Raw genomic sequence first — 21,686 nt, 5'->3', positions numbered from 1 at the left:
ATATAGAGGTGGGTGCTTTGGTGAGGCAGAAACCGAAACCAGCACATGAGCATGGACGTCTCAGTCATGTAGCTGAATGAAGGCAAACAAGGTGGAAGAGCAGCCCATTCCAGTGGCCCTCCTCAGCCCCAGGGGCATTGAACCCAGGCCTCCCTCTCTGCAGCACAGCCATTCCTGGCCATTCCTGGTGGACACCTCCTACTCTCCTTTGGAGGATAAGGGGTCAGGACAACACAACTCACGTGACAAGGATCAATGGGACAAGAGAGACACAGAATGTCGCCACAGTGTCTGGGGACTCAGGGAGCAGGGAAGGACCTGCATCTCCTATGCCATGGTTGGGTACATACTTTGTGTTGCTGATCTATTCTATGGATTCAAGAGTGAAACTCAGCTTCTCGGTCCAAGCTATGTGTCCTTAGGCAGTTTAGATGAGATTTGAGTTATTTGCCTCAAGTATTTGGGAAATTGTCTTAAATTGCACTTCATGTGGTTAAATGCTGTTATGGATTGTGCTGTCAGTTGCTGTAATTAAGAAATTAATTCAGTGACAGTTAGAAGATCTGGTTTCTGTTTTTTGTTTTGTCACAGATTTCCAGCATGACCTTGGCAATCAAGTCAATTAAGGTCAAGTAACAGCGAACTCAGTGTTTTAGGCATTGGCTAATACAAGAAATTGGAATGTATCTGCACCTGATTTGTGGATTCCAGCATTTATCCATTCCTTATACACATTGATCACACAAGTTTACTTACTTTCTTGTATTTTGTGAACATGCTGACCGAACAGGATAGTTTATCCTGGAGTTAAATAGAGATGATGATATTTCTGTACATTATAGGTAGTGAAATAATGTTTGCAAAGCAGTCTGAGGCTCTTGTGTGCATCAAATTGTGTGTAGATGCATATACTTAATGCCCTTACCTTAGTTAATAATTTTTAATCTTCTGAAACTTCACAAAATATGTCAATATTTGGTATGGATGCTACCTTAGGCAAGACGTTTACAATCTATGTCAATCTCTGTTTCTGAATTTGTTCCAGGAGGATCTGGGGCAACCATTACTTCAGACAAATATTTTGATTATGGAAATGTCTTAATCTAACCTCTGTGATGAGACAGACTCATAGACAGTGACACAACTTAAGACATAGTAATGTATCAACAAAATAATTAATAATTAATGTTCTATTTATATTTGGGTAATGTTTACAAATACAGTTTACAAACACAGCAAGACCCAAGTCTGCTGTACAAATACACACAAACATGATTTCTGTCCCAAAGAGCTTAAAATCTAAATCAGGGGTGAAAAAGCCATTTTCAGGCTCTGGAAAAAGGAAAAATATCAAACCAGTGACAATAAAAGACTGTGCAAAGCTACTCATCTACACTGTAACAGGGAACTCATGATTTCTCTGCAAGGGAAAGCTACTCTAATGTAACTTGAAGAGATTTTAAACAATGTAAGAGGTTATATAGATACTCATATTTCAGAATATTAGTGGCTAATTTAAGTGTAGATAAAGATTTGCCTAAGTGTTTGTCTACATGGTATATATTTTTCTCATTATCATGATGTAATTAGCTAAGGAAAAAATAGATGCCATTTCCTCATGCAGATGTCCAGAGGGAACACAGAGGTTGGCAATTATGCAGTTGATGCAGGGAAGGAATATTGGCACACTCAGTTATTCTCTGGAGACTTGCTAACACAGTATGCACACTTAACTCGGTACCTACTTTTAGGAATTCCATATTTCCATGTCTTTCCAGATGTGTTCTCTCCTTCTGCTCAGAGACTGTGTCCAGGTGCCCAGTAGCCCAGTTATTAAAGTAGTACAGCCCTGCCTGGACTGTCTGACAAGAAAGCCCAAAGAAACTTCCATTGGTTTTGTGCAGATCAAAGTTAGAGTGTTTGTGCAGTTTGTCCTGTGAGCCTCACTGTACTGGATGTTCACGCACTTCATGGCACAAATACACTTCTGTTAGGTAACTTATACAAAAAAGAAAGGTAGCCCTCCCTAAACTAGAAAACTAGAATATATACTGCCCACGCTACCATTTTTTTAATAATGGAAAATTGTCTCTTCAGTTTACAATGTTGAATTATTCAAGTCACACGCAGTTAACTGGAGAGAAAAAATTATACATGAAGTGTCTGAATGGTGATTATGTTCCTCTTCATAAGGGGAAGGAGGGGGATTAAGTAAATCCCCATCACAGTTTTCTTCTTATGGGACAAGTCAATTGAAAGCAAAGGGAATAATTGGAGTTGTAGTCTTGAACTACAGCAGTGATTTTTGCTGGTGCTCATCTGTCAAAGCTGCAATGGCAGTGTCCACATCAGTTGAATCACACTGACATAAATTCACTTCTCGAGTTAAATTGAGTTTTTCAGGCTATAATTATGCTGTCACATAAAACCCATTACTATTTAGTAGATGAAACTAGGGAATCTCACAGTGCATATGATTCACCCAGGTCTTTTCAAACTGACACAAACTGATGTGGCCTCAGCTCACCCTCAAATTAATATTGCAAATTCAGATGGCTCAAGAGGATGGGAAGACCAGAGTACTGGCAACGTTGAGACAGGATATCACATGAGAGCCCAGAGCCAAGGACAGCTCCAGCACAGCAGTAGCTGCCCCAATGCTGGCATGCCAATAAATGCTTCAGATTCCTTGTAGGTAAGCAGCCTGTACCCAGGACATGCCAGAGTGAAGAAGGGCTGCAGACAAATAAAAAACATGTGCTGGTAATAGAACAGTAGGGATTAAACTTTGCCTCAGGTGTCTGCATTTCAGACCACTGTTTTGAGTGCAGTTACCCTGGGTTGGTGCCTGTGTCACAGGGCAGGGGGCTGTGGGAGCTGTTGTTGCTGGAGGGCATTCAGCCAAGACACATCTGGATACATGCAGACATAGAGGGAATTATTCCTGCTCAGACTGTGTTTTCTCCAGGACTCTGAGCCCCCAGCAACCTCCTCCACCATGTCACCCCACGTCTCTGACATGCTCATGGTTTCTCCACTTCTCCAGTCAGGCTCCATCTCTTCCACATTCCCACATTCACCCCCCAGCCCAGACCCCTGGCCTGCCAGCCCGGCTTTGTCCTGCCTTGCTCCTGCATCTGTAGTGAGACACTGAGAATGGCTGCCTTGCTCTGCACAGTGCTTAGCAGTGTGCGATAGCTGATTTGTGGCATCTTGCTACATCTAGGTCTGGGCCCAGGTCCCAGGGATGTTACATGCAACATTGTTCATGCAATTGTTCACAAGGAGTCTCAGATGCACTCAAGACCAGGAGATTAAATTCCAAATGGTTGCAATTAGACTTGTAGAGTGGCAGGGTTTGCCAGTTTATATGTTGTTCACCTATATTGCTTGTGGACCTCAGCAAGTGTCTTGAACATTCAATCTCCACACAGAGTCATCTGGAGATGCTAAATGAGGAATCTCTGTACTGCTCCATTATTTACCATACGCGTGCCCTAGGATAAGTGAAATTAAAATATGTGTTGCAGAACCAAAAGCCAAACACAGTCATTCTGAGGAGACAAACATATTTATAGGTATCTATCCGAGAATGTCTTTGCTCAGTTTTACTGTAGACATTGGCTATAAGAAATCCAATCTTTATGAAGTGCAAAGCACCGAGAAATGAAAAAAACAGGGAGTAGAAAATCTGGAGGTATTCTGCACAGTTACAGATTTGTATAAAGATTGTTTACAGTTTGAGCTTCTGATTGCACATTAGAAATGGCAGGGTCCTGACCAGTACTGTCTACATTGCTTAGGTCCATGAAAAGCCCTGCACCTTTGCCTTGCAAGATAGAAACAATATATACCTTCTCCCCACCACCCATTGCACAGCTAGGGACCTTCAGCCAACACACTGAATTCAATGGCCTTCCACGAAAAGAACTCAAACATCAAGCCTCAAGCCTTCTCCTTGAGGTAACAAAATACTTTTGATATATGCATAACCCAGGGCCATGATTAACTAACACAGTTAACTAACTGCTACTTGCCCCTTTGGACATTAAGACTGGTGAGGTGGAGCAGCATTAACTAATTACACACCCTCACTGCCAGCTGCACTATCCTGTCCTGGAGCTCATCTCCAAAATGCATTTATACTTCTCTGGGCTTTTAAGCCCATTTCAGACTGAGAGCACAGAAGGATTACATCTGTACTTGTCACAGGGTTGAAATCGGGCATACATATTGTCTTTGTCAGTGTCTGGAAATATTTCCATGTTATGACTATGAACTTCAAACACACTTTTAAGGGAGATACTTCACAATTTAAAATCAAAAGCACCTGATGTACTCATTAATAAGAATGAGCCAGATAGTGTCTATTTGGGAAACATTTTCCTCAGAGATAAACAGTGATACCTGAAGGAAAGAACAGAGATAAGGAAAGGTGGAAAATCATAAAGTACTCCATAAAGTGAAGCATCAGGAGAAAAATATGTTCTTATTTTTTCCTGTTGCTTTCTTCTGCCCAGGAACTGTCGTTAGAGTGTGTGGTGCTCAGCAAGGCACAAAGAGATGGCTCCATGCCTGTTAAACAAGCTGATGCTGACCTGCCTTCCTGACCTCACTGTTCAAAGATGGGCTATTTTATCTGCCTGAGGTCTGCTACATTCACAGGTGCTGCCTGTTGAGAGACATTGCTGAGGGAGAATTGCCTTTCAGAAAGCTCCACCTGGCAAAGGGTATCCTTTGCCTTTTGAGGCATCCTTGGCTTTGAGTTAATTAGAGACACTGATTTGGACTTGCTTTGACTCCAAGTTTTGTCTTGCTTTAGGTTTGCTTGAGAGGTTGTGGCAGTGTAAATAGGAGGAAAACAGGCATCAGTGGCAGATTAGGAAATTAAAAGAATGAAGGACAGGCTTTAAGACCTGTAATCTAAATCCCAGTTAGCAATTCTTCATGCAGTGTAATGCGGTAGCCAGTCTGAGTCTGGCTCTGTGGAAAAACTGTCTGCTGGTTATTGCCTCCCTTGGGAGAGCTGTGCTGGGAGGCTTTCACCCTGCCTTGTCCCTGGGGGTGGTTTGGGGCTGGTTGTGGCAAAGGTTAAATGACTGCTTTTATGAGTTAGAGAAGAGAGGAATGGGGAAACAAGTGTCCAATAGCTGTGGAAAAGAACCGAGGACAAAACTGAGAGCAATGGGGAATGCCTGTGGCCAGAGCAATGGTTATAGTTTGAAAATCTGCAGAATGAACCGAGGGGTCCAGGGTGGCCTAAAGCAGAAATCTGACTTGGAAACAGGTGAAAGAATACAGTGATGGTGGTGGTCACTTCCTGTAAATACATATGGTGCAATGCTGTTCTTATTAATGAAAATTCAAAGAACAAGGCAGGCTGAGTCACTATCAGAGAAAATGTTAGGATCAGAGTGATTTCCAAAAAGCAAAAGGACAAGGAATCAGTGGCCATATACAGTTTCACTCTTACCCAGTACAGCTAATAAACAGTAGTACAGCTAGAGATCAAGTATTTGTGGATGGAAGTCAAGCACCTAACTGCAGACAACTTGCTTTCTTTATTCTAGAAGCTTTGAATTAGTGAATTTGGCTGAACAAATGTGTACCTGACTTTGTGTGCAGGTACACATGTATGACACAGCAGCGCACCCACCAACCCCAACACCTGAATCTCACAACAGAGTTATGTTAAGAATGGTAATCAGTTGGGATGTCTATGGACAATTCTCCTATCAAGGATAACATCAGAAAAACAGATGGATTTTTACAAGAAGTACAGTGTAATTTTAATGTCAAAACCCCCATTCAGATAGGAAAGTAAAGAAACTGTTAATATAAAAAAGCAGTTTCTATAGAATAAGACCTTCAAGCAGGAGTGAATTGCCTTCATAATGTATTTTAATACTGGTAGAGCTTTTTCTCTTCCTCAGATCTCAGTAAGATCTCAGCTGACAAGGGAGGACTCATTCTGCAAGTAGTATCCACATGGTTTGAAGTTATGGCAGAACAGATTATTAGCTATGGCAAATAGGAAGGAAAAACAGTTAATTAAAAAAAAAAAAAAGCAAGCAGCTAAATAGTGACAATCAGACAATTTTGCTAGTATTGTCATTGGAAAATCCATGACAACCTCTGCAGCCATATCTACAAGAGCAAAAGAACACTGCATGTGTAGTAAAATAGTCTTTTATTCACAGTATCTTGATTTAAGCTAGGAAGTTTTAAATGCTTGCTTTTTTTTTTTTTTTTTTTTTTTTTTTTTTTTTTTTTTAAAACAATGGTAGTTTTTTTTTTTTTCAAACCAGATGCAGTTGTGGCTCTAGAGAAAGCCAGTAGGAGTTTTAAGAACTCTTCTTTAGGTTTGATTTTAAGAAATAACAGGAGCTGAAAAGAACACAGTTCTGCCCAAAGGAGCTACACATTATGGGCTGGATCTGAAATTCTATTCAAATCAGTGGATTTATATAGGTAATGTCTCCCTGTGTGCAAGGAGGAGCAAGAGAAGGCAGACTCCAATATTAACACTCTCAAATGTGTTCTGAAAGAAAGGACAGTGCTCAGCACCACAGAATTACTGAAGGGGCAGGTAGGGAGATATGTTTGAGGTTATACCCACTTTTGTTTATCTCACTGAAATGTTGGTTTGCATGTGTGCCTTGCATGAAGGAATAGATCAAGATCACTGTAACAAGCAAAGTCTTGGCTGCATGTAGAATTCGAGTGTCACACAAGATCAGTTATGTTCCTACCTCTTTTCAAACAGAGGTGATTGGTGTGACAGGCATAGACATTATATATCAATATCAGGGGGTGTAAATTGGAAATGAGATAGTGGCATTGGACAGGGTGAAAAAGGTGAGTGCTACAGGATGCTCTGTTAATATCTGTTGATATTGAGCTACCATGTTCAAACCCACATAATGCCAGGTCTAATCTATGCATATATTTTCTGGAAATTTTGACAAATTTTTAGTAATAAAACCAGCCTTCCTTACAATGATATGCCAAATAAACACATAGACACCAGTGAAGCAAAAGCAGTTTATTTTCTTTTCACGATATCTTTTTCTTTTCTGTGATATTTTCACACTCAGCCAGTAAGAAGTGCCTATTAAGAAAAGGAATTTTTTTTTTTTTTTTTAATGCATGGATACAATTAGGGCTCTTAATTCTTATTTAGTTACTAAGTTTCTGAAACTAGTGAAATCTCATGCCTGAAGACGTCCTGGACATTTATCACACTTGCTGTCTAGCTGTGAACCCATGAGTTTAGGCATCCATTTTAAAAAGCAGGTGAACATTTCCTTTGAATTTGTCTGCAGTTTGAATGTCGACGGCACAGTGAGCAGGTGAAAAGCCAATGATAGTGAGGTGAAGGCACTGCCTCAGGTAGCAGGTTATCTGGATATCTGGATTCTGTGCCTGCATCTGCCAAGCCTTCTTTAAATAAATTGCATCATTTTTGAGCTTCATTCTTTCCTATCTACAGAACAAGGAAAACAAATCCCAATTTACATTGGCATTGCTTGCATTGCAAGCATTAATTCATTGCTGTCTGTAAAGGAGATCAACCCTCTGATAAAAGGTGCTAGAGGAATGCAAAGTATGTCTATAATATAAATATGAAAATGGGGATACTGTCAAGGTTTGCCTTGGCTAAATGAAAGGTTCCAATACCAGCTGTAGTCCCTCTGATAGCTGAAACTGTCTGGTCTTTGGATATGTGGCAGGATATGTGAAATCTGATGAGGGCAGGAATAATATTTAGCACCAGTGAAGATTTTCTTTAAAGGTAAAGTTTCTGTTTCTTAGTAACACAGAGTGTTTTACTGTCCAGCTTGTCATGGTTCTGTGATTTGTGTTGCAAAGAATGTGCTTCATCTCTGCTCTGTATTCCTGTTGGCTTCTGTCACTGTGAGTACATCCAGGTACTCAAGGACCTGTAAGTGGTCCATCACATTTCAATGGCCCCTTTATTTCTTACTATCAAGTCCCATAAGGTTCTAGTGACAGCCATTAAGTCTTTATGACATGTTATGAAAGCAACATAAAAGGAACATTTAGGAAGAGACTGAGTGAAGCAAACAAATGAGAAGAGAAAATTTCTATTCAAAATTCACCTCAAATGAGGGTCAATGTAGGACACACAAGTGCACAAGCCAAATATAAGTAATAATAAAGGGACTGTTTTACAGAAATAGAACATCCAATTTCTGGACAGTGGCTGGAGTCAGCTATACCTCAGACATACGTGATTCTTGGTGTACTAAACTAACCGACTAAACATACACTGTATGGGTTTGTAAACATTAGCAAATGCTGTTATTAACTGCCAGAATGCAAATTTAGAGGCAAAATTTCTCAAATGGTCTGGTCCCATGGGTGAAATAACCAGTAGTGAGAATATGAAGAACAGTAGTTTCTTATTCATTGGAGTGCTGTTAGCAGGGGCAGGATAAGGATTCTGAGCATGGTCTTGGCCAGCCTTTGAGGCCTTCTACTGTTAACCTCACCACTTAGTCCTTCATCATCACACACCGTATTTCCAGTGTGTACCTCCCTTTTGGCATCAGCAATATTTTGTATTGATTCCAGACCTCAGGCAATGGAGACTATTTAAGTACCACAGATGGAATTGCTACTTAACTTGGTTACATTTTTTTCCACCAAAACACATTTTCCAGAAAATAACACTTTTTCACTGGCAACTCCAGAACTACCTTTTTTTTTAATTATTTTCCCTCTGGAGACACACTGGTACTTTGAAAGCTCTTGGCAGAAGTCTGTCAGGTTGGCTGCCTGGCTAAAGGTGTGACTGCCTGATGGACTCAGAATCTGGCTGAGCTTCTTGCAGAATCAGCCAAGTCCCTTGGCTTCCCTGCTTATAGATGAGCAGGTATTTTGGCTGGCCAGTGGACTGAGTTGTTGCCATTTACTGGAAATTTGGCTGCTGGCATTTTGTCATAAGTATAATGTTAGCAGCCTGGAGTTCTACACAAAGCAGAAGCTGGTGTGGTTGGGGTTTTCCTTCCTGCCACCACTGTCAACAGTGGTGAATATACAGCACTAAGTGATGCCCTTTTATAAGCTATTGCATCCAAGTAGAAAGGTCTTGATATCACTTTTGATCCGAGTTTGTGTTTCAACTCCTGCCTAACATTGGTGGCAGAAGACTGCAGTGATTTCTGCTATGGTCTAAAATATGACTTGTTTTCATTAGCTGATTCATTTTTTCCAAGAGTAGCGAAGAAGGTAAAAGCTATTGTGCGCCCTTCTTTTTTCTGCTCATCTTGTGATCTGCGAACATATTTCAAAAAGTCTCGTGGCTTAGATCCTTGACCTTAAGAAAGTATAGAATTTTTTCCTCATTCCTGCTACATGCGAGTGCATGTGATGGTCTTGTCTATTTTTGTTTATATAATGAAACATCAGTGCCCCAAAGGCACTGGTCATTCATCTACTTATGCCAGCATTCTTGGCACTGTCTTAGCTTTTTCCAGGCAGTCTTTTTGTGCATCAGCATCAACACATGAGACAGCATGCCTTCTTACATCTTTTTCAAGGGACCTCTTAAAAGCTTTCCTTATTTGTCTTCTCTACACATTTTTTTTTAAAAAATTTGAATGTAGCTAACAGACAACCAATCTGACAAAGAATACAGACGTCGTGTTTTTAGAGACTAGGATCACTGTGTTTCCAATGAATTTGTATGAATATTTTTTTCAGGAGGTATAACTTTGTATATCTAAAGTGTAAAAATGTTTAGTGGCAGTCAGTTTAATACACATTTTACATTCAATTTGTCTTGCCCAGCCCAGGAATATCTTTTATATCTCATTAATGTAACTCATATATTCATGCAGACTATTGCATACTGCATACATTCAGTGCAATTTACAATTAAACCTTTGGACCATAATCCATCTTCTTGGATCCTCTGAGTTTTCCACTGTCACACAAAGTATATAAAATAGGCACTCCTTTCTCAAGAGTTTGCAAAGAAATTATTGGAGCTAGACAAATTTTGAGCAAAGTGTGTTTGGACTATTTGTCCCAGTGTTATTTATAAATCCAGTTTGAATTCAGTAGATACCTTTGTCTAGATCCTGGTCTTTCTCTTCTTTTACCACAAAGATAAAGGAGGACGTGACAGGTACTGGATTTATGTGACAGCCTGGCAGTCAGGTGCTTTCTTGGGCTGTGAGAAAGCCTGGGTTAGCACGACAACTCCACATTACTGTATTACAAAAGAAGGACCACAGAAAAGTGTCCAGGAATGAGCCTCCACCTGTTGTGTGAGAAACTCCCTGGAAGGCTGAGGCTACAAATGTTTGTCCAAAGTGAAAGTGTATCAGCAGATAACTGGAGAGTGGCTCTTTCACCACACGTGCTGATTATGTCAGTTTTCTGAAAGGTGAGCAATGGAGACAGAGAATAGAGTTGAATCTGGATAGTTCATGTCCTTTGCAAGGGCCAGAGCTCTAGAGATACTGAATAAAGGGGCAACTGTCTCCCCCAGAGCAGTCTTGAGAACTACTGCTGCTCTACATGCTTATATTGACATTCTGTGAAAATACTTGAAATTAAATATTTTGTATTAGCCAGAACATGACATGTCAAATTAAATAAATTTCTAATAATTTATTTGGGAAGAAGATTCAGATTCTGAATTTCCACTTTTTATTTGGCTTCCAAGGTACAAAATCAATTATTTGACAGCCATCTGGTAGACGTGTCTGATGAAATTGCTCAGAACAAATTTTACTGAAAATTTTCTGTGTTTACGTAAACATAATTTTCTGTGTTTATGATAACCTCATTGCTAAGCAAATATTTTAACCATTTACCTTCCCTTTGGCTCCCCCATTTCCGTAAGGTTTTCAAGTACCAAGTACTAAGTTTGGTTTTCAACCAAAACATCCAAACACAGTTTGTTCTGTTCTGTGAGGATTTCCATGCTCAATATGTGGTACCCTTGAAAGACCTGTGAGGAGAACAATCCATGTTTTTATGGATGTTTTCTAAAAATGTTTGTATTCTCTCATTGTGTTGCACACCAAGGAGCAGGATATGTGCTATCCCTTTCTTTTGTAAGCACAGAAAATGAGACACAGGTAGGCTGATTGTTGGCTTGACATTATCCTGGCAAAGCACCGAGAAGGGTTTGGAGTCAGATCTCTCTTATCTTTAGTGGATTGAAGGAATTAGCAGATAAGGTACAGTGAGTGATCACAGTCATGGTCACAGAACTGCAAACTAAGGAGAAAAGTCTGTATGTTCTCTAGAAGGTGTCTAAAGCCATCCACACTCAAACAGTTGTACTTACCAGCTGAATGGGCAGCAGCTGCTGTTTGTGGGGTGGTAGTTGGAAGCTGAGCAGTGAAACTATTGTACAAACACATGTTACCCTAATGTTAGGTCCCAGATTCTATACCATATGAGCAGCATGAATATGGTCACTTTGCCAGGAGCACTGGCTGGGAACTGATGCAACAGCTTTATCAATCCAACAACTGCAAGAAAAGTGGGTAATTCAAGCTTCTATTGGAATGATATCTGCTTCCTCAAACCTATGGTGCTCCACCCACATTGTAAAGCTGACCATCTGTCCAATGTCCTTGTTTAAAAGACTGACCTCAGGAATTGTTTCAGATAGTTACACAGATTAGCTGAGCAGATGGTTTTAAGTAAACATGTTACTTAAAACCCACCCAAGTGGTTAACATGTGCTTATCACCCCAGCAGAGCTAAGTCATGTGCCTGTATTGAGAGCGATCAGAAGTCAGTTCCGAGTGGTGCAACTCCTGCAGTGCCAAAAAAAGGTACCAGCATAAACTCTGATTTAGTAAAGCATTTAATCCTCTGTTTATACAGCACTGCAGCAGTCAGACTTGAACCTTGAATTAAGAGCCTTGTTCAATTAGAGGCTTCAATACAGGAGCTTCCATGAGAAATCAGACTGAACATCCAGCTAGTCCAAGCCCACCTGATACTGTGGCCAGACAGATGGAAATCCATCTGTCCATCAAAAATGGAAATCTCCGTTCTTGATTCCCACGGGTAAACAGAGGGGTCAGGAAGAAACATGGAATTTCTCAACCTCTTTTTGTCACCGTGTGTCATCTTGTCGCTGCAAGCTTTGAACCTGAGACCTGTTTGTAGTTAAATATGGAATGGGTTTTGGGTAAAGTGAACATTAGTGAAGGATCACTAATATGAGTGAAGTGTGCATTGAAGGGTACTGGGGCCCAGGGAAATAAATGAGGTTTGACTGATACAGTTACTAGAATTGCAGACAAATCAGCTTAACAAGGATGTACAATTTCAGTTCATTTTGCATTGGTCAAATGCATCATCATTTCAAAGCATATATGTCTTGAAAGGCATATGTTGAAATTCTAGGTAGGGTTCCAGGCACCTTGAGCTGAGTTAAATTTGGACAGTCTTAATCTTAACTTCTCCTTTTTCTCCTTCCCAGCCTCATATTCCTTCCTTCTTCCTTGTGCTAAATCTAATGTTTATATGTCTGCAATATGATCTGATTTGTGAGATCACAGAATAGTTTGGCTTGGCAGGGACCTTTAAAGGGCATCTAGTCCAACCCCCCTCCAATGGGGCAGGGACATTTTCAGTGAGATCAGGTTGCTTAGAGCTCCAGCTTTTAGATGTTTCCAGGAATGGGGCATCTACCACATTTCCAGGCAACCTTTCCAATGTTTCGCCACCGTCATTGTAAATAACTTCTTCCACATATCTAATCTAAACTAACCCTCCATCAGTTTAAAACCAAAACTCCTTTTCCTACTATGACAGGCCCTGGTAGAATGTTTGTTCCCATCTGTCTTATAGACTCCCTTCAAGGTGATCTGGTTTATAGAGGATGACTTTTTGAAGGTTTTGGTTTTTTTTTTTTTTAATTTCCAAGGCCACTTGCAAGCCTGTGGCCATTTACACCCTTTCCCCCTGATAAATGGAATGTAAAAGCTTCATAGACTTGGAATTCACCATCCACAGACAGACACGTGCCTCTCATCTCTTTCACTCTGCTGTGGGAAGACTTAACCTTCTAAAATTCTGTTAGTGGTATATCTAATTAATTTTCTCTTAGTGTTTGGAGCTGCACTGCATATGGTAGCACTGTATCTGCAGAGCCAGCTCTTACAGCCAGGATTAGACTATGCTTCTGGCAAGAGGCCACCAGAGCAGGAGAAGAAGCAAACCTATTTATAATAGGCATTTTGTCCATCAGAAGAATATCAACAGCCAAATTACTATAACCTGCCTGAACCAGCTCAGCCCTCCTCCAAGTGAAAGCCCAGATTGTATTGCGAATGTTTGTTTTGCCATTTTTCAAATACATGAAGAAATCAATGGCGTATTCATGGCAGTCAGTAGAGCAAGTAGTTATTCTAGATGGAGAATCCCCAAACCCTTACTGCTGGCACTAAGGGACTGCTCTTCTGGTTGGTATCAGCATTAATCCTATCTGGGTAAGCCCAGATTTGCCTGAGTCACAAATTTAAGCCGTATCAGCTGCCATGCTTTCAATCTATTAGTTTCAGGAATTTGGTTTCTGCACCAGATCCATCTGGAAATTACCTCCTCAAGACAGACTGCTTGTCAGTACCTCCTTAGGGCTTGTCTTCAGTGCTGAACTCTGCTTTTTCTATCTTTCTTTTTTTAACCTTGGGGTAGCTGATGTACATCAACTTTCTGAAGATAAAAGGAAAGGTAAAGAATACCTGCAGCCACAAGAACAGATGCAGTGGGACAGGAGAGAGATGCTGGCTGTGGGTTAGAACCTAAGCACAGTAGGACTTCATAATCTTAGGTACACCTAGGAGCTGTCTACCCTGTCATTTCTTTCCTGCTGGCAGACCTGCTGGACAAGAGACTTTGGGGATAAGACTGTGCAATGTGCATGAGAAACACTGATTTTTTTTTTTAATAGTGATTTTGGAGGCCCAACTGTTCCATTTTGATCTATTAAAAATCAGTTCTCTACTTTTCACACTGTTTTACACACAGGTTATTCTTTGTTTTAAACTACATTAAGGTCCTTCTGTACCTTCACCTCGATCATTTTATTGCACGATAGCACTTTTTTATTGACAGGGAAGTAGCTTGTTGTTGTTAATATTTTCAAGGTGGTGCACTGGAGAGGAATATTGACTGGAGAAGCATTGTCCAGCTGTCCCTGTTCCAGAACCTGGAAAAGAATCCCAAAAATTCACAGGCAAATATATAGGGTTGGTGTGGTCAGGCATCTAGGTCCGTCTGCAAGCCCTTAAACATTTGGTTATATTCCCCTAGCAAGACATAGAAACAGGCTATTCTACAAATTTCTTATGTAGATATTTAGATCTTTTTCTGTTCAAGTCATCTTCCCTCCTCATGGAAAATACTTGCTTCTTGAAAGCTAGGATTAATACTAAATCTTTTGTTACTCACATTACAAGGCGAGGTCTGCAAATTTAGCCAAGAATATATAACGATGATGATATACCGTCGTGTCTCAGAATTGGAAATGATGCCACCATGTCCAATGAAGGTAGAAGATTAAAGTATTTAATCTCCTTGGTTATATTAAATTATCAGATTGATGAAAGAGGCAGGGAAGGAAAATTAAGAACATGAAGCTGTCTTAAGCCATGCTAACATTTTGCTTACTTAGTGTATTGACACTGCCAGAAGCTACATCCTCATTCCTAACTTTTTATGAGTCTACATATTATAGGATAGTTTAACAGCTCGGTTTTTCAGCCTGCATGTTTGCAGTTCTCTCTCTGAGTTCAGTTTCACTTTGCATGACATCTTTCTCCCTTCCACGCCCTGCTCCTTCCCCTCAGTAAGAGATGCAAATACCAGATAACTGACAGTTCAAGAGCTTGAGATCACCACTGGCTTTCATGGTTGGAGATCATTATTAAATGAGACATGTGAAATCCTCAGGCATGGAAAAAGTGTAGCTAGCTTAGAGTTCAGGGTTCTCCAGAGAACTTATGCCTGGAGACCTGATATGGCTTAAATGCTGAAGTTCCTGTCATTTCTGAGTGTGAAGGTGACCTCAAAGTGATCACTGCTCCTAATCTGCAGCTGGGCAAGTTTAAACAGTCCTGGTCAGAAGTGTGAGTTCTCTCTTTGATCTCTCTGAACTGTTAATTGTTTATCCTTAATTAAATATTTACGTTGGACTTGTTTTCTAATCCAGGGCCTTAAGCTGCACGATGCAGGTGGAGACTCTTGCCATTTTAAGACCAATAATATAATTTTGCAAGATAAGATTTAGTGTCTTACAAAAAGTCTGAGGTTCCTGAATATGCATGTAATTTCTGAAAGGAGTCTTGAACTTATAAGTCACTTCACAGAAAAGAAAACTATAATGGTTAGACAGAATTCACCCTGATATATAGGAAGTTATGAGTAGATTTAAGGATTTAGCTTAAGCCAGTAGGCAATTAACTAAAGCTAAATCAACACAGAAAATACGATGTCTACTCAGATTGTATCAGGTTAACATCAGTTTCTCTACAACTATAAGACTTACTTTCCTAATACCTTTATAGTTGTGTGTATGCAACTTTACACAAGCAACTTCTCTGAGAAGCATGAACATGTCTTTCAGTGACATCATTGTTATAACTCCATACTGCACCCTAAATTAAATAATGATTTGGTGTCATGCATTTAGATGAAAATACTGATGTGGTACAAGATAATCACCTATCACCTCTGGGTATCCTGAAGTTGTTCCCAGCAGAGAGTTCTCATCACATGCAGACTCCCACGTTCCCAGCAATGGCACTCACAAGGAAACATCTGGACCACTGGTTTCAAAACAACCCATATGGCAAGGCAGGGCTGATAGCAGAGGAACTGGGTGCCTTGGAGGATAAATGTGAGACACCAAGTCAGCAGTGTGTCACTGACACAGAACTATGGACTTGGAAGCTCAAGCTCTTGGTTATTTTCCAGACCTAATGGCTGGACTCAGAACAAGCTGCACATCCCCAGTAGATCCAGCTGGCATTTTATCAGAAGTGCACTGAAAACATTGTGGTGGAACATTTTGGGGTTTATGAGTATATATTTTTTAATAAAACCCTTTTACATTGCAAGTTTCTCACTACTCTCAACCGTTGAATTTTCACAATCACCTTTTGTCATATTCACATAGTTTGTTCCAACATATTTTATTCATTTGATTCTGACAGTGTTTGGAGACTGTCTAAAAATTCATTTGCAAAGAAAAATGACAAGAAAAAACTAGAAGTAACCTTCACAAATATTCTTTTTTTGAAGCCTGAGTTGATAAAATTATGTATGTTAACAACACTCTGCTTCAGCATCACATCACCTCACAGTGATTTTATTATTAAAATATACTATTCCTCTCCTCATATTTTTTGTTTTCTTTCTGTCTTTAGACAATTGCTTTTCCAGAACAATGAACATTTTTATGAATTCTGTTCATCTAGCATACGGGGGGGGGGGGGGGGGGGGGATACTGTAATAATAGCATAATATATTATTAATTAATAAACTTTTTAAAACAGTTTCTATTTTATATTTGTGTGGTAACATTTATTTCCATTTTATGGAAAAAAATATAGTATAATAATCATTGTACTGAAATATCAGTTGTTCTTGAGCTTGAAAATGTGTAATTTAAATAGACGACTTCTAAAAACCACATAGGTATTCATTTACTCATTGGGTTCTGATTCAGCACTTACCTAAATTCCTGTGCAGTAAAGCATTTAATCTTAGATTAACTTATTGTTTAAATTATTTTTTTTCAAGAAAACTCTTAACCTAAATGTATCCATTATCAAACAGAATTGTAACTCCATCTTAATCAGTACAGTCAAGTGGGTTTAAAAAGGACCATGAAAGTCCTTTGGGCCATGTCTCCACCTAGAAATTGTACTGTTCCAACTATGTTCTTAATTGAGGATGAAGATATATTGACAGTGAAGTGTTTATAGGAGAGGAGTTCATTACTTTAAGAGAAGCAGAACACTGTATCTGCTCTTTTCAGCTGCATTTTCCCTACAGGTTTTAGCTATATAGTTATGCTGACAAAAGTCATACCTCAGACCAAAATGCTAAACAGTCCACACTGAAAATGGCAAAGAAATGAATAACCTTATCTGTCAAAGACATCCTGAGTTTGTAAAGATAGAGCTGGATGGAAAAATACTTGCTGTGCCTGAAAAAGTGATCCTACTACTTAGTTAAACAAAGGGCTCCCGACTGATTAGGTTTTTTGATGGGTAAAGACAAATCCAGCATATCACTGTAACAAGATAAAATACATATGAGGATAGTAAAGTCTGAAGTAGGACACTAAAAGAGGTTTCAGATTTATAACTTAATCTATATTGTCAATTTCTTTCATGCCTTGGTTTCTGTTTTCATTCACATATTGCAAATGGCATGAACAGTAGACAGTAATTAAAGAAATGGGACAGGTAGGAAGCAGCACAGCAACACAGCAGCCTCAGATGATAAAGCTGTATTCCTGCAGCAGGTGAAAATAAGGGCATCAGCTAAAACCCAGCAAAACACAGAGAATGCCTCTAACAGCACATCTGCTGCAAAGTTAGTGGATTGGATTAATATTATTTTTGAGAATTTCTTTTTTACGGTTGAAATTTTCAAGTAACATACCCTGATGTTAAAGTGATTTACAAAGAGAAAATAATAATTTTTCTAATTCTCATGAGGCTCTGGAACTGAGAGGAATTCTCAGTGCCATATTTTTAGCACTGGTTTACTTAAAGGACTCTCTGGATGTTTTATAGTAAGGTTTTTATTTCTATTTGATTACTGGAATCAGTGGCTGATTAAACAATATGAGAGAATAGGAACGAAGGAAACATAAAGTCTTTAGCAAAGAATTTTTTCACCTAGGAAGTCTTTATGGAGCATTAGATTTACAATTCTAATAGTAGAAACTGAGTTTTAAGTAGGCAGAAAAGAGTCCCCATCACTTCAGATGATCACTTCAGTTTTTCTAATTTGTTAATGTCCTATACCAGTGTCTGCTTACTGGTAACATACTTTTTCTAATTTTTTTTATCATTCGTAAATTTCTATTAGTATTCTCTTCCTAAAAAAATTAACCAACAAGGTAGAGAATCCAGGTATTCAGAGGTATCCTATTACACTTTTTTTTTTTCCAAGAAGAAGAAGTGCTGAAATATTTTTTGTTCTGGGAATCTTTGAAATTAAGGCTTTAAAGGTGTTATGGAATAGAATTTAAGGTAAACATATTTCATTTAATCCAAAAGCAGATCAGTATGAGGGAGATGTCCCCAGAGGATTAGTCAAGAGATTTATCAATTCCTAATGGATTAATGTTCTTTTATCTGACAGGGAATATTCAAATATATAAACCTATAATAATATAACATAAACCTATGCCTACAGGCATATAGGCAAAGCCACATTCATGGCTCTTAGTAGTAGCTCTGTGGTTCCTATGAGGAATTTGAAAAGACTACATGTGCCATTACTGTTACCCAAACTTTAATCTAATCCCTAAACATGAAGTGTAGGATTACTTTTAAAATTACCTATCTTGGAATTCTCGCCCATTTAGAGACTAAAAATCATATTGGGAAACAGTTTTGTAAACATGTGAGTGAGAGATGTTATATTTTTAACATATGAATATCTGAAAGATGTTTCTGTTTTCATTGGAAATCGATGAAAATTGAATTCTCTAAGGTTAGGTGAAGTATTGATCACTTCAGCCCCTCAATTCCTCCCTGGTCTCATCATGCAAAAATACTCTCATTTTGTATTATACTACAGAAACTGATAATACTGACAGAGCTAGCAGCCTTAAACCTTAAGCCGCCTTATTTTTCTACATTCATTTGCGCAGGTCAGAACTGTGTTTGTCTGTTCTCTAAAAAAAAAAAATAAATATATATATTAAAAAAGGTCAGTGCCAGAAACTGAGCACTCATGCAACACTTTGCTAACAACTTGATGCCAGTAAGTAGCCAGGGGACTGGTGACACACTTCCTCTCTGAGTACTGACAATAAAGAATGTGAATAGTACATTGCATAACCTGAAGATTTGCATTCCAAAAAATAGAGCAAGAGTTTAAATTGTCTACAAACTGAAATCCAAACACCCAGAGCTCATGAAATCGGCTATTCTCAGAGGCTGCTACAGTTTGAGAAAAATTGCAAGTCTTGCTGTCCTGCTCACTTTCCCAAAATGTGACAAGCAAAGACAGCTTTGTACGTAGCTCTACCATCACATTCTCAACTGGCTAAGCACTGTTACAGAAATGAACACAGGCAGATATGTTCTGTGCATCTTTATATATAAATATATCTCAACATATACATTTATAATTTGATGTGATAAAATCCCATTAGGGGAAATAAATACTACAGAAAAGTTTTCAGATTCCATTCTTAACAATCCATAATACACATAGGAATCCATCTGTGAATGCTGAATTCATTTACACATGCAAATTGCATAACTGGTTGAACAGTTACCAGACTTCTGTGCTCAGGTGGGGGATTATTTTAACATCTACCTCAAATTGTGTGGATGCAGTGTAGGCGTTCTGCTGAGTTTATGACTAATATCCCTCAGGGGAGACCTACAAAAGGGGGAACATAATCTGTCAAGAACATACTTAATTTGATTAGTTTGAGCTTAAACATTTAAGCAGCCTTTGAACCTGAGCCGAGATGGTTCCAGGAACCTTCTTTAAGAAAAGCACCACTGACTGCAGGTTCAGGATTTCCATCTCTTCCTTATTAAAGCAACATATCATACATAAAAAGATATTATGCTGGATCTGGAAAATATTTTACAGGTATGCACTAAGACTGTATTTAGGTACTTAAATACAACATGCACTACTTTCAGACAGTACTGTGTATTTAGGGCATGACCCTGATTCAGGAGGTTACATATAGCAGGGTTTGTTTGGTTTTCAGTTTCATTGCATTTTGTGTTTCTGCTCACCACTGTCTTACCTAATTGTTCCTCTTGCTTTACACATCCACTGGCTGCGGGCTTCTTCTAAGAGAGTGTAGACAGTCCATCTCTATGCAAAGAAGTACTAGTTGGTTTATTGGGTTTTCGGGGTTTTTCTAAAGCTGCTTCTCCCCATAAGTTCCTTCTTTCTGTTTTAAAGTTGTTTCTCCCCATATGCTGGACCTTGAGAGAGGAATGTACCTTCAGAAGTAACCAGTGCTCTTCAAATTCTTATCTAAAGGAATCCCACAGGAAACCTTGGAGCTCTTACAAAAATTTGGACTGCATGTTATTTATCAGATTTACAAGGACACTAGTCTTTGGCTATCAAGCCCTCCTGAAGCCACTAACTGTTCTCTTCCTTTCTCCTTGCTTTCAACAGTAGAGGTAAACATTGACTTAAGTGTGCTTTGTTCCATCTATCTGTAATAAAAAGGTTAACTATAAATGCTGACAAGATCTTAGCTCAGTATTAATCCTGAAACCCTGACATCAGCGCCTGGTTATGTCAAGTTACAGGCTCTCTAGCAACTGACAACAAACATTTAGACCCAGCCTTTACTGGGTGGGGAAACTGCAAGAGCATCTTTCTCACAGTAACCAGTGGTCTGCCATCATTTCCCTGGTTTGTTAGTCAGAGACTTTAATGGGTGCACATCTCCCAATATCTTCTTAGTTACAAAGTTCCCAGTATTAATTTTCTCTCATGTGAAAAGGCCCATACTTTCCTATATGGCTGGTTCTTGTGACAAGCCAGAAACTGAAGCAACCTCACTTGAGTAAACACAGAGAGGTATCATAAAGCTCTATTTTTAAGTGTATTTCAATTGTGTCATTGCAATTACGTGTACTTAAAGCACTGCACAAACATCCAATGCTTGGAAAAATTAAAAGGGATGACCTGACAGATACAGTCCATTCTAATATTTGAGGAGCAGCTGGATTTAGAAACTGTGCCAGGAGTACAATAATACAGTTTGGGCTTCTCTGAGGGTAGACTTTATCATCCCTCTCTGAGGAAACCTGGTAAGCAGTCAAAATGGAAGTAAATAAAAAATGTCAAAAATAATGTTGCATAGAATCATGACAGTGTGTAACTTGACATCCTATAGGTCAGATAAATTAGTGAGAATAACTGTGACAGAGAATATTGTCCAGCAGGAATAGGAGGCAAAACCTTCATTCCAATCTGGATTGATTCCCTGGCCCTTTTCTTGCTTCCCTGCCACTGCCTCCTTTTGTTTACTCTTTGTTTTTTGTTGTTTTTAAATTTTGTGAATCAGGGTAAATCACATGACCATTTCACAGCTGCCTGTGAAAACACATTCCCACAACTGAGAGCTGTAGCTAGTGCTAAATAATACTTTAAAATGATTTGGAGACTATTAGGTAAAAGAAATATTTACCATATTCTATTGTTACATTAATTCAAAGAGCTTCTGGTAGTGCATTTTTGAGACGAATCTGCTCTGCGCCTCAGAACAGGGCAAAAGCCTTTTCAGACCATGCTTATTTTGTACTACTTCCAACTTCCTGAAATATATTCTGTCCACAGCTGAAGAGTTCCTGATGAATCCAGCTAGACTGAATCTAAGAGTGCTTGAGTTTATGATGTGGTTATCTGTACAAATGTGCAGACCTACAAGGTTAAAGTTCAGTATTTCA

This window comes from Onychostruthus taczanowskii, unplaced genomic scaffold (assembly GCF_017590055.1).
Source record: "Onychostruthus taczanowskii isolate IOZ18803 unplaced genomic scaffold, ASM1759005v1 scaffold21, whole genome shotgun sequence".
In the NCBI taxonomy this organism is placed as follows: domain Eukaryota; kingdom Metazoa; phylum Chordata; class Aves; order Passeriformes; family Passeridae; genus Onychostruthus; species Onychostruthus taczanowskii.
Note: the sequence above shows the minus strand (reverse complement) of the source record.